Genomic DNA, 12,163 nt, shown 5'->3' with positions numbered 1-12,163 from the left:
TATTTATTGCCTCTATTTAAATTTTTAAGTGTTAAGCTGTTTCCTTCAGTTGTTTGATTGATTTTTCTTGACTCTATTGGTTTTCTTTAAAGGATTTTTAAAGTTTCTTCCATTTTTTTTGTTTCTCTTTCTTTGATTTCTTTAAGCCAATTTTTTCATTTCCTCTTTAAGGATCCCCATCATCCTCATAAAGTAATTTTTAAGGTTGTTTTCTTTTGCTTCATCTGTATTGGCCTGTTGAGGTCTTACAGCTAGAGAACTACTAGGTTCTGGTGATGCTGTATTATTTTTTATGTTGCTGAGTGTATTCTTGCACTGGCTTCTACCCCCACTTTCCCTTTCAAATCCCCCTTTAGTTCCTTGTCCCTATTTGATCTTCCTATTAAAGCTTCCCTCATCAATCCCTAACTATTTCCCTTTCCTCAGGAGATCCATTGGTCTCCCCAAATCTCTCACTCTATAACTAATATTTGTGCTTATATGGATTATAGCATTCTTATAGATGACTCAACAGCTAAAATCCACATTAAATAGTGAACACATATCATGCTTGTCTTTCTGTGTCTGGATTATCAATCTCAGGATGATTTTTTTCTAGGTTCATCCATTTATGTGTGAATTTTATTATTACATTATTTTTAATGGCTGAATAATATTTCACCATGTAAATGTATCACATAGCTGCAGTCATCACCCAGACACATAGGAAACAAGATGAGAAGGCCTCACTGATAAAAGTTAGTAAAAGATGATGCCAGTTTGTCTCCTGGTCCCATTTACAGGGACTATTTTGTTTCCACTATTCCACACACAAGCCTCTCTTTTAAGTTTCATTTCAGATTCTGTTTACATAGATTACAGAAAGGCACTGGTATTATTTGCCTTCTGTTTGAGCTTAAAAATTGTGCATGTGAGCTAGACTGAGAAAGTGACCTATACTGGAGCGGGTCTGAGACAGTGAACTCCACAGTAGCAGAGAAAACCCCAGGAATGTTAAGTGACCTCCAGAATCATGGAGTGATCAATGGGATGACTGGAACCATAGCACTGTCTATACCATGAGAGACAACAATCTGAGTCTTAGATCCACAGGCACCTGAAAGACTGATCACTAGAGACACAGACAGCCCCAACTACACAAGTCAGAGGAAAAGATGGGTAGGGAAGGTAAGAACACATGCAACACCACAAAGAGCAACACTACACCAGTAAAAAATAGTGATCCTACGAAAACAAGATTTGAATGACCAAATATAGATGAAGTAGAAGAAAATGACTTAAAAATAACTTTAGGAGAATGTTTGAGGCCCTTAAAGAGGAAATGAAAAATTCTCTTAAAGAAATAGAGGAAAAGACAAACAAAAAATTGGAAGACATCAGCAAATCCCTTAAAGAAAACCAAGAAAAAGCAAATAAATATATGAAGGAAAATTCAAGACTTGAAAACTGAAATAGAAACAATGAAGCAAAAACAAGCTGAGAGAATTATAGAAACAGAAATCATGAGAAAATGATCAGGAACCATAAAGTAAGCATTAACAGCAGAATACAAGAGATGAAGGAGAGAATCTCAAGTGCTGAAGATACAATAGAGGAAATAAACTCATCGGTCAAAGAAAACATTAAATTTAACAAAAGCTTAACACAAAATATCCAGTAAATATGGGACACCATTAAAAAACCATACGAAAGAAAAATAGGTATAAGAGGAGATGAATTTTAATTCAAAAACACAGAAAATATATTTAACAAAATCATAGAAGAAAACTTTTCCAACCTAAGGAAAGATAGAAGACCAGATAGACTGGATAAAAAAAAGTCCCCTCACACATAATAAACAAAATGCTAAACATACAGAATAAAGAAAGAATATTAAGGATTGCAAAGGAAAAAGGTCAAGTAACATATAAAAGTATACTTATCAGAATTACACCTATCTTCTCATTGGAGACAATGAAAGACAGAAGGCCATGGTCAAGTGTTATGCAGACATTTAGAGATCATGGATGCTAGCCCAGACTACTATACCCAGCAAAATTTTCAAACACTATAGAAGGACAAAACAAGATATTCTATAACAAAACAGATTTAACCAATATCTATCCACAAACCAAGCCCTACACAAAGTACTAGAAGGAAAACTCCAATGCAAGTAAGTTGGCTACACCAACAAAAACACAGACAATTGATGATCTCACAGCAGCAAATCCAAAAGAAGGGAAAACACACAAAATAACATCACCAGCAATGAAAACTAAATTAACAGGAGATAGCAACCACTTATCATTAAAATTCCTTAATATAAATGGACTCCACTCACCTATAAAAATACACAGGGTAACTAATTGCATACAGAAACAGAAAACAGAATCCATCCTTCTGCTGCATACAAGAAACATGCCTCTATTTCCTAAGTGACAAGAACTCATGGAGCACCAGAGCTAGGCAAGGGTCTACAAAGAGAAAAAGCAGGAGTCAAATGCACCTGGCATCTGGTGGGGAGGAGGTATACAGAACACTCACCACTGCCCTGATTTTGAGAGGAGGAGTTTTTCCTCCATGCTCTTAGGTTGACTGGGATCCAGCAAACCATAATAACAAAAGAAAAGGAATCCTGGGAGCCAACCTAGTCCCAGGACACTGATGGATCAGGATTGAGCTAGAGACCTGACTCAGAGTCAGCGATATCCACCAGAACCATAGTGGGATTGAACCTAGGACAGAGAGGGCCTGAGGAAGCAAGCTCCACTGGGAGTAGAAGGTAGGAGCAAATCCAGTCCTGGGATGCTGACAGATCAGGATTGAGCCAGTGACCAGATTCATAGTCAGCAATCTACACCAGACGCTGAGCAAGTGAGCCAGAGCCAGAGACCGCCGAGGGTCCAAATGTGAATCTGGGACCTTCAAGAGAGTAGACCTAAGCCAGGACCCCTGTGGGTCTGGGCATGAGTCTAGGACCTCCCAGGAACTAGGCCTGAGCCAGGACCCCTGCCATTCTGGGTGTGAGTGAACCTGGAACCTCTGAGCTAATAGGCAGGAACCACAGATCTCTGTTGGGTCAGGCATGAGTCTGGGACCTCAGAGGGAGGAGGCCTGAGCCAGGACCTCTATGGGTCCAGGTATTGGTCTGGGACATCAAAGGGAATAGGCAGGAACCTGGAACCTCTGCAGGTCCAAATGTGAGTCTGGGACATCTGATGGAATAAATCTGAGCCAGGTCCTCTGCGGTTCCAGGTGCAGCCAAGCCTGAAAACTCTGAGACAGTAGACCAGAGCCAGAAACCTTTGCAGGTTCAACTTTAAGCCAGGGACTTCTGCAGGAGGGAATCTAGAACAGGATTTATTAAAACAGGGCAAACCCAGCAAACTAGGCCAAAGTAAGCCTGAGACAGAAAACTCCAAAGGAGCACAGCAAAGCACACGAACACTGAGCTATTTCCAGGAACATGGAGTAACCAATGGGGTAACTAGAACTGTGGCACTGACTATACCATGAGGAACAATTATCTGAGCTATGGATTCATTGGCACCTAGAAGATTATTCAACGGAATCTCATACAGGCCCAACCACATCTATTAGAGGATAAGATGAGTAGAAAAGGTAAGAACACACACAGCACCACAAAGAGCAACACAACACCAGTCAAACCTAAAGAACCTACAACAACAAGACCTGAACAACCAAATATAGATGAAACATAAGAAAATGACCTAAAAAATAACCTCAAGAGAATGTTTGAAACTTTAAATAGGAAATGAGAAATTCCCTTAAAGAAATAGAGAAAAAGACAAATAAAATATTAGAAGACATCAGCAAATCACTTAAAAAAACCAAGAAGAAGAAATCAAACATATGAAAGAAACTATTCAGGCCTTGAAAACTGAAATAGAGACAATAAAGAAATCACAAGCTGAAGAAATTATAGAAACAAAAATCATGAAAAAATGATCAGAAACCAGAAACACAAGCATGAACAGAAGAATACAAGAGATGGAAGAGAGAATCTCAAACACTGAAGATACAATAGAGGAAACAGATTCATCAGCTAAATAAAACATTAAATCTAACAAAGGCTTAACCCAAAATATCTAGGAAATATGGGACACCATGAAAAGACAAAATCTAAGAATAATAGGTATAGAAGAAGAAGTTCAATTCAAAAGCACAGAAAATATATTTAAAAAAATCATAGAAGAAAACTTCCCCAACCTAAAGAAAGATATGTTTATGAAGATACAGGAAGCTTACAGAACATCAAGTAGACTGGATCCAAAAAAGTCCTCTCACCATATAATAATCAAAATACTAAACATACAGAGTAAAGAAAGAATACTAAGAGATGCAAAAGAAAAATGCCAAGTAACATATAAAGGTAGACCTATCAGAATTATACCTGACTTCTCATTGGAGACAATGAAAGCCAGAAGGTCATGGTCAAGCATTATGCAGATATTAAGAGACCACAGATGCCAGCCTAAACTACTATACTCAGCAAAACTTTGAATTACTATAGAAGGACAAAGCAAGATGTTCCAGGAAAAAACTAGATTTCACCAATACCTGGTCACAAACCCAGCCTTACACAAAATACTAGAGGAAAACTCCAACCCAAGGAAGTTGGCTACACCAACAAAAACACAGACAATTGATGGTCTCATAGCAGCAAATCCCAAAGAAGGAAAAAACACACAAATTAACATCACCAACAATGAAAACTAAATTAACAGGATATAGCATTCACTGGTCATTAATATCCCTTAATGTAAATGGACTCCACTCACCTATAAAAGGCACAGGCTAAAAGATTGGATATGAAAAAACAGAATCCATCCCTCTTCTGTATACAAGAAACTCAGCTCAACTTCAAAGACAGACATTGTCTCAGAGTAAAGGGTGGGAAAAATATACCAACTAAATGGACCTAACAAACAAGGGGTGTAGCTATCCTAATATCTAACAAAATAGACTTCAAGCTAAAATTGGTCAAAAGAGACAAAGAAGGTTATTTCATATTAGTCCATCAAGAGGAAACCTCAATACTGAACATCTATGCCCCAAATACAAGGGCACTCTCATATGTAAAAGAAACACTTCTAAAGCTAAGATCACACATTAGACCCACACACAGATGGTGGAAGATTTTAAGACCCCACTCTCACCACTTGACAGGTCAGACAAAAAATGAACAAAGAAATAAGAGAACTAACAGATGCTATGACTCAAATGGATTTAATAGACATCTGTAGAATATTCCATTCAAACAGAAAAGAATATACCTTCTTCTCAGCACTACCTTCTCAGCACCTCATTGAACCTTCTCAAAAATTGACCACATACTTGTTAACAAACTTTAACAAATACAAAAAATTTGGAATAACCCAATGTACCTTATCAGACCACCATAGTTTAAAACTAGAAGTCAACAACAACACTAATTCCAGAAAACCCACAAACACATGGAAATTAATCAATGCTCACCTGAATCAGCAATGGGTCAAGGAAGAAATAAAAGGAAAAATTAAAGGCTTCCTAAAATTCAATGAAAAGACATACCCAAATTTATGGGACACAATGAAAGCAGTGTTAAGAGGAAAGTTCATAACACTAAGTGCTTACATAAAGAATTTGGAAAAATCCCACACTAGTGAATTAACAGACCATTTGAAAACTTTTGAACAAAAAGAATCAAACTCACCTAACAGAACTAGATGGCAGGAAATAATCAAATTGAGAGCTGAATTCAATAAAATAGAAACAAAGAAAACAATACAAAGAATCAATGAGACAAGGAGTTGGTTCATTGGGAAAAATCAACAAAATAGACAAATCTTTATCCAAACTAACTGAAAGGTAGAGAAAGAATATCCAAATTAACAAAATCAGAAATGAAATGGGACACACAACAACAGACACGGAGGAAATACAAAGAATCATCAGGTCATATTTTGAAAACTTGTACTACACAAAATTGGAAAACTTAAAGGAAATGGACAACTTTCTAGAGAAATATCACTTACCAAAATTAAATCAAGACCAGATACACAAATTTAACAGACCTTTAACTGCTGAAGAAATAGAAACAGTCTTCAAAAGTCTCCCAAATCAAAAAAGCCCAGGACCAGATGGTTTCAGCTCAGAATTCTACAAGACTTTCAAAGAAGAACTAATACTAATATTCCTCATTTTATTTCACACAATAGAAACAGAAGAAACATTGCCAAACTATTTTTTATGAGGCTACAATTACCCTGATAGCCAAACCACAGAAAGACATTACTAAGAAAGAGTTACAGACTCATCACCCTCATGAACATCAATGCAAAAATACTAAATCGAATCCAAGAACACATCAGAACCATAGTCAAGTTGGCTTCATTCCAGAGATGCAGGGATGGTTCAACATACAAAAATCTGTCAACATAATCCACCATATAAACAAACTGAAAAATAAAAACCACATGATCATCTCATTAGATGCCAAAAATGCTTTTGACAAAATACAATATCCCTTCATGATAAAGATCTTGGAGAGAGCAAGTATACAAGGAATATACTTAAACCTAATAAAGGCAATATACAGCAAGCCAACAACCAACTGTAAGACTTTAAGACAATCCTGAAGCCATTTTTGACAATTCTGAATCCTCTCAGCCTCTGTGCCATAGTGCTTCCCCTCCTCCCCTGGGAACCAAGGACCTAACAGCTACACTCGCACTGTACTCAGTTCCTGAACAATTACCCATATACGTATGCTTTGGTTCGGTCCCCGGGGAAACGGGGACAAAATGACCTCTTACCTCATCTGATCTGGCAACAGCTCTCCAGTCAATTATTGGTAATAGCCCTTTCGAATAAGCCAATCAGAATAGTCAAAGAACAACCCCCCTTGCTTCTGTGGCCCCTTTAAAAGTAGACTGTACCCGCTATTCGAGGTCCCTTGGCTTCCCAAATGCTGGGGGACCCTGTCATGACAGAATTAATAAAATCCTCATGCTTTTGCATCGGCTATGGTATGTGAGATGGTCTCTGGGGGTGACTCCTTCTCGGTGTTTGGACACTAGAGTCCAACGCAACAATCAAACTAAATGGAGAGAAACTCCCAGTGATTCCACTAAAATCAGGAATAAGATAAGATGGTCCACTCTCTCCATATCTATTCATTATAGTTCTTGAGGTCCTAGCTAGAGCAAAAGACACAAAAAGGAGATGAAGTGGATACAAATTAGAAAAGAAGAAGTTAAACTCTCACTGTTTGCTGATGATATGATAGTTTACTGTAGCATGAGGGCCTTCTCATTGGGTTTCTGTCCTGTCCAGTTTCCACAGCTGGTAAGCCCCCAAAGAAAATGACACAGAGATTCTACATTAGGTAATAAACTGATTGGCCCATTAGCTCAGGCTAGCTTTTATAACTTATATTAACCCATTATTCTTTTCTATGTTAGCCACATGGCTCAGTACCTTTTTCAGTGGAACAGGTCACATACTGCTTTTTTTTTAGTGTCTGAGCAGGACTGCAGGAAGAGCTTCCTTCTTCCCGGAATACTCCTGTTCTCATTGTCCCACCTCTACTTTCTGTCTGGTTGTCCCACATCTACTTCCTGTCTGGTTGCCCCACCTTTCTTCCTGCTTGGCTACTGAGTAATCAGCATTTATTTAAAACATGATTGACAGAATAAGACAATTCTGCCACACCACTCCCCCCTTTTTTTAAACAAAGGAAAATATCCATAGTCCATTTTTTTTGGGAACGTGGGTGTAGTATTTTAGGCCACTTTCAGCTGGTTGGGGGTGCTGATAATCTTATGGAAACCTAAAGAAAATTTAGAATTATGATCAAGTCCTGACTGGAGTATCCTGTGAGGATTGATCATCTCAGACAGCAGTCTTGAATTTGTTTGGGATGTAGAATCCAGACATCCAGGCCATCTGTTCCTACCAGAGATTTCTCAGGTGGTCTTTTTTTGATCAAACCTAATTTTCTTAACTCAGAATGAATCCACAGGCTCTCATTTTCTGTGGAAACAAAAGCAAAATCTCTTCTCCAAAGTAACATACATTTTGACTTCAATTTTAAAGTTAAGTATTTTCAAAATACCTATCTTGGATTAATTTAGCAGCATTCACAAACATCTCTTAGTAGCTGTTGCTCCTTCTTCAGCATTTAAACAATTCAAAGAGAGCATAATAACATATAGTATTCAGATTCTCTGTGTGTTTTTCATTTTTATGTGGCTTTACTTTAACCTCTATTTCTTTTATTTTTAAGTTTTGGCCTTTTGAGACAGGGTTTCTGTGCATCTTTGTCCTGGAATTCACTCTGTAGACCAGGCTGTTCTTGAACTCACATAGATCCACTTGCCTCTGCCTCCTAAGTACTGAGATTAAAGGTGTGTGCTACCACACCTTGAACTCACAGAGATCTGTCTGCCTCTGCCTCCCAGGCATTGGGATTAAAGGCATGTGCCACCACACCCAACTACTCTCTTTTTTCTTTTAATTACTTTAACCTTTTTCTTTTCTCTCCCAAGCCTGCATATATTTTTAACACACTGTAAAACATTTAGAGGTTTTCTTCCTCTTTGAATCTCTCTTTACTGTATATCTCTCTTTTTCTGACCACATGAGTCCTTAATTTGCTAAGCAATATGGGTAGGATTAAAGCCATGGCTTTGACGGCTGGATCCAGCCCATTCCTTAGCTTTGTGAGATTCCAGGCTCATGGCAGAGGTACCATCTGAAGCCATGTTTATTGCCACAATTCTATGGCATTTCAAGATTCCTGACAGCAAGCAAGCTGCAGCAGTGTGCTCACAAACCACATTCAAATGCTCTGTAGTCAGATCGCCTGCCTGAAAGAATCAGAGTTTGCCCTGGCAGGTCAGCCCAGAAAGCCAGCATCTTAAAACAGCCTGGCTTTTTTTTTCCTGCTATGGCTGAAAACCAAAAAGCATGTTGTCAGCTTTTCATCAACATCATTTCAGTGTTTTGTGGCAGGACCTCTTAAAAGAACTGCAAGGTTTTGCAGCTAAAGCTGAGTCAGGAAGACTCTATTAAATGAGAGTGCTTGCTTGCCTCTGGCATGCAGAGCAGACCCAAGGAATTCTGCTACCAAGAAGCCATGCTTTACTCTATTCTTTTCTGTCTAGAATAACTTCCCAAGCTCTGCAGGCTTTATGTGAATGCAGTTGTCCACGTGACCACCATTCTGTATCATGGCGGCTTACTCATTGGGGTTTATATTCTGCCCAGTTCCCACAGCTGGTAAGCCTTCCCCCCAAAAAATCACACAAAGAGTATTCATTAGGTTATAAGCTGATTGGCCCATAAACTCAGGCTTCATATTAGCTCTTATAACTGATATTAATTTATATTTGGGATCATTTAGATAAGCAATCCCAAAAATTCTACGAAGGAACTTCTACAACTCATAAACACTTTCAGTAATGTAGCAGGATACAAGATTAACTAAAAAAAAAATCAGTAGCCCTTTTGTACATTATAAAAGGGCTGGGAAAAAATAAAAGAAACAACACCCTTCACAATAGACATGGATAGCATAAAATAAGCCAAATAAGTGAAAGACTTGTATGACAAGAACTTTAAATCTTTAAAAAAAGAAATTGAAGAAGACACCAGAAAGTGGAAAGATCTCCTATGCTCTCGGGTAGTCAGAATTAACATAGTAAAAATGGCAATCTTACCAAAAGCATTCTACAGATTCAATGCAATGACCATCAAAATCCAAACAAAATTCTTCACACCTCTAAAGAACAATAGTCAACTTCGTATAGAAAAGCAAAAAACCCAGAATAGCCAAAAACAATTCTGTACAATAAAAGAACTTCTGGAGGCATCACAATGTCTGATTTCAAACTCTACTACAGAGCTACAGTACTGAAAACAGCCTGGTATTGGCATAAGAACTGACAGGAGGACCAATGAAACCAAATAAAAGACCCGGATATTAATCCATATGCCTTCAAACACCTAATTTTTTACAAAGAAGCAAAAAATATAAAATGGAAAAAAAGAAAGCATATTTAACAAATGGTATTGGCATAACTGGATATCAACATGTAGAAGATTGAAAATAGACCCATATCTATCACCATGAACAAAACTCTAGTCCAAATGGATCAAAGACCTTAATATAAAGCCAGCTACACTGAACCCTATAGAAGAGAAGTTGGAAAGTACACTTGAATGTATTGGCACAAGAGACCACTTCCTAAATATAACACTAGCAGCACAGACAGTGAGAGAAACAATTAATAAATGGGCCTCCTGAAACTGAAAAGCTTCTGTAAAGGAAAGGACATGTTCAACAAGACAAAATGACAACCTGCAGAATGGGAAAAGATCTTCACTAATTCCACATCAGACAGAGGTCTGATCTCCAAAATATACAAAGAACTCAAGACATTGGACAACAAAAGAACACATAATCCAATAAAAAATGGAGTACAGGCCTAAACAGAGAACTCTCAACAGAGGAATCTAAAATGGCTGAAAGACATTTAAGAAAATGGTCAACATCCTTAGTCATCAGAGAAATGCAAATCAAAACAACTCTGAGATTCCATCTCACACCTGTAAGAATCGCCAAGATCAAAAACACTGATGACAACTTATACTGAAGAGGTTGTGTGGAAAAGGGAACACTACTACATTGCTGGTGGGAAAGCAAGCTTGTACAGCTCCCTAGGATATCAGTATGGCTATTTCTCAGAAAATTAGGAAACAACCTTCATCAAGACCCAGTAATACCACTTTTGATTATATATCCAAAGGATGCTCAATCGTGCCACAAGGACATATGCTCAACTATGTTCATAGCAGATTTGTTTGTCATAGCCAGAACGAGGAAGCAATCCAAATGTCCCTTGACCAAAGGATGGATAAGTAAAATGTGGTTCATTTACACAATTGACTACTACATGGCAGAAAAAATAAAGTCATTTTGAATTTTGCAGGAAAATGGATGAAGTTGGAGAACATTATTTTGAGTGAGGTAACCCAGACACAGAAAGACAATTACCTCATGTAGTCCCTCATGAAACATAAAGCAAAAACAAAACAAAACAAAAAAAAAACAAAACCACAGCCTACAAACCACAATCCCAGAGAATTTAGACAACAATAAGGACAGTAAGAGAGACTTACGTAGATCTAATCTTCATTGGAAGTAGAAAAAGACAAAATCTCCTGAGTAAACTGGGAGCATAGGGACCTTGGTGCAAGGTTGAAGAGGGGGGAGAGGCAGGTTGATTCCCAATTTTCTGAGAGATCGCCACATTGATTTCAAAAGTGGTTGCAAAGTTTGCATTCCCACCAGCAATTGATGAGTGGTCCCCTTACTCCACATCCTCTCCAGCATAGGTTATCATTGGTGTTTTTGATTTTAGCCATTCTGACAGGTGTAAGATGGTATTACATAGTTGTTTTGATTTGCATTTCCCTGATCACTAAGGAAGTTGAACATGACCTTGAGTATCTTTTGGTCACTTGAACTTCTTCTGTTGAGAATTCTTTGTCCAGTTCAGTACACATTTTGTTTATAAAAAATTTCCGCCTCCTCCCTGCCTTTCTTTTCTTTCCCCCTCCCCCCACTTCCTACCCTCACTCCCCTCCCCCTCCCTCTTCAGTCTGAAGAGCAGTCAGGGTTCCCTGCACTGTGGAAAGTCCAAGGTCCTCCCCCCTCCATCCAGGTCTAGGAAGGTGAGCATCCAAACAGGCTAGGCATTTTTTTAATTGGGTTATTTAAAATTTTAATGTCTAGTTTTTTTAGTTCTTTATATATTTTGGAGATCAGACCTTTGTCTGATGTGTGGTTGGTGAAGATCTTTTCCCATTCAGTAGGATGCCTTTTTGTCTTAATAACAGTGTCCTTTGCTTTACAGAAGCTTCTCAGTTTCAGGAGGTCCCATTTATGAATTGTTGTTCTTATTGTCTGTGCTACTGGGGTTCTACGTAGGAAGTGGTCTCCTGTGCCCACGTGTTGTAGTCTACTTCCCACTTTCTCTTGTATCAGGTTCAGTGTGGTTGGATTTATATTGGGGTCTTTAATCCATTTGGACTTGAGTTTTGTGCATTGTTATAGATAAGGTTCTATTTTCATTCTTCTACAGGTTGAATCCAGTTATGCCAGTACCATTTGTTA

The sequence above is a fragment of the Alexandromys fortis genome, unplaced genomic scaffold (genome assembly GCF_014885135.2).
Source record: "Alexandromys fortis isolate MF-2015 unplaced genomic scaffold, M_Fortis_MF-2015_v1.1 scaffold_446, whole genome shotgun sequence".
Classification (NCBI taxonomy): Eukaryota; Metazoa; Chordata; class Mammalia; order Rodentia; family Cricetidae; genus Alexandromys; species Alexandromys fortis.
Note: the sequence above shows the minus strand (reverse complement) of the source record.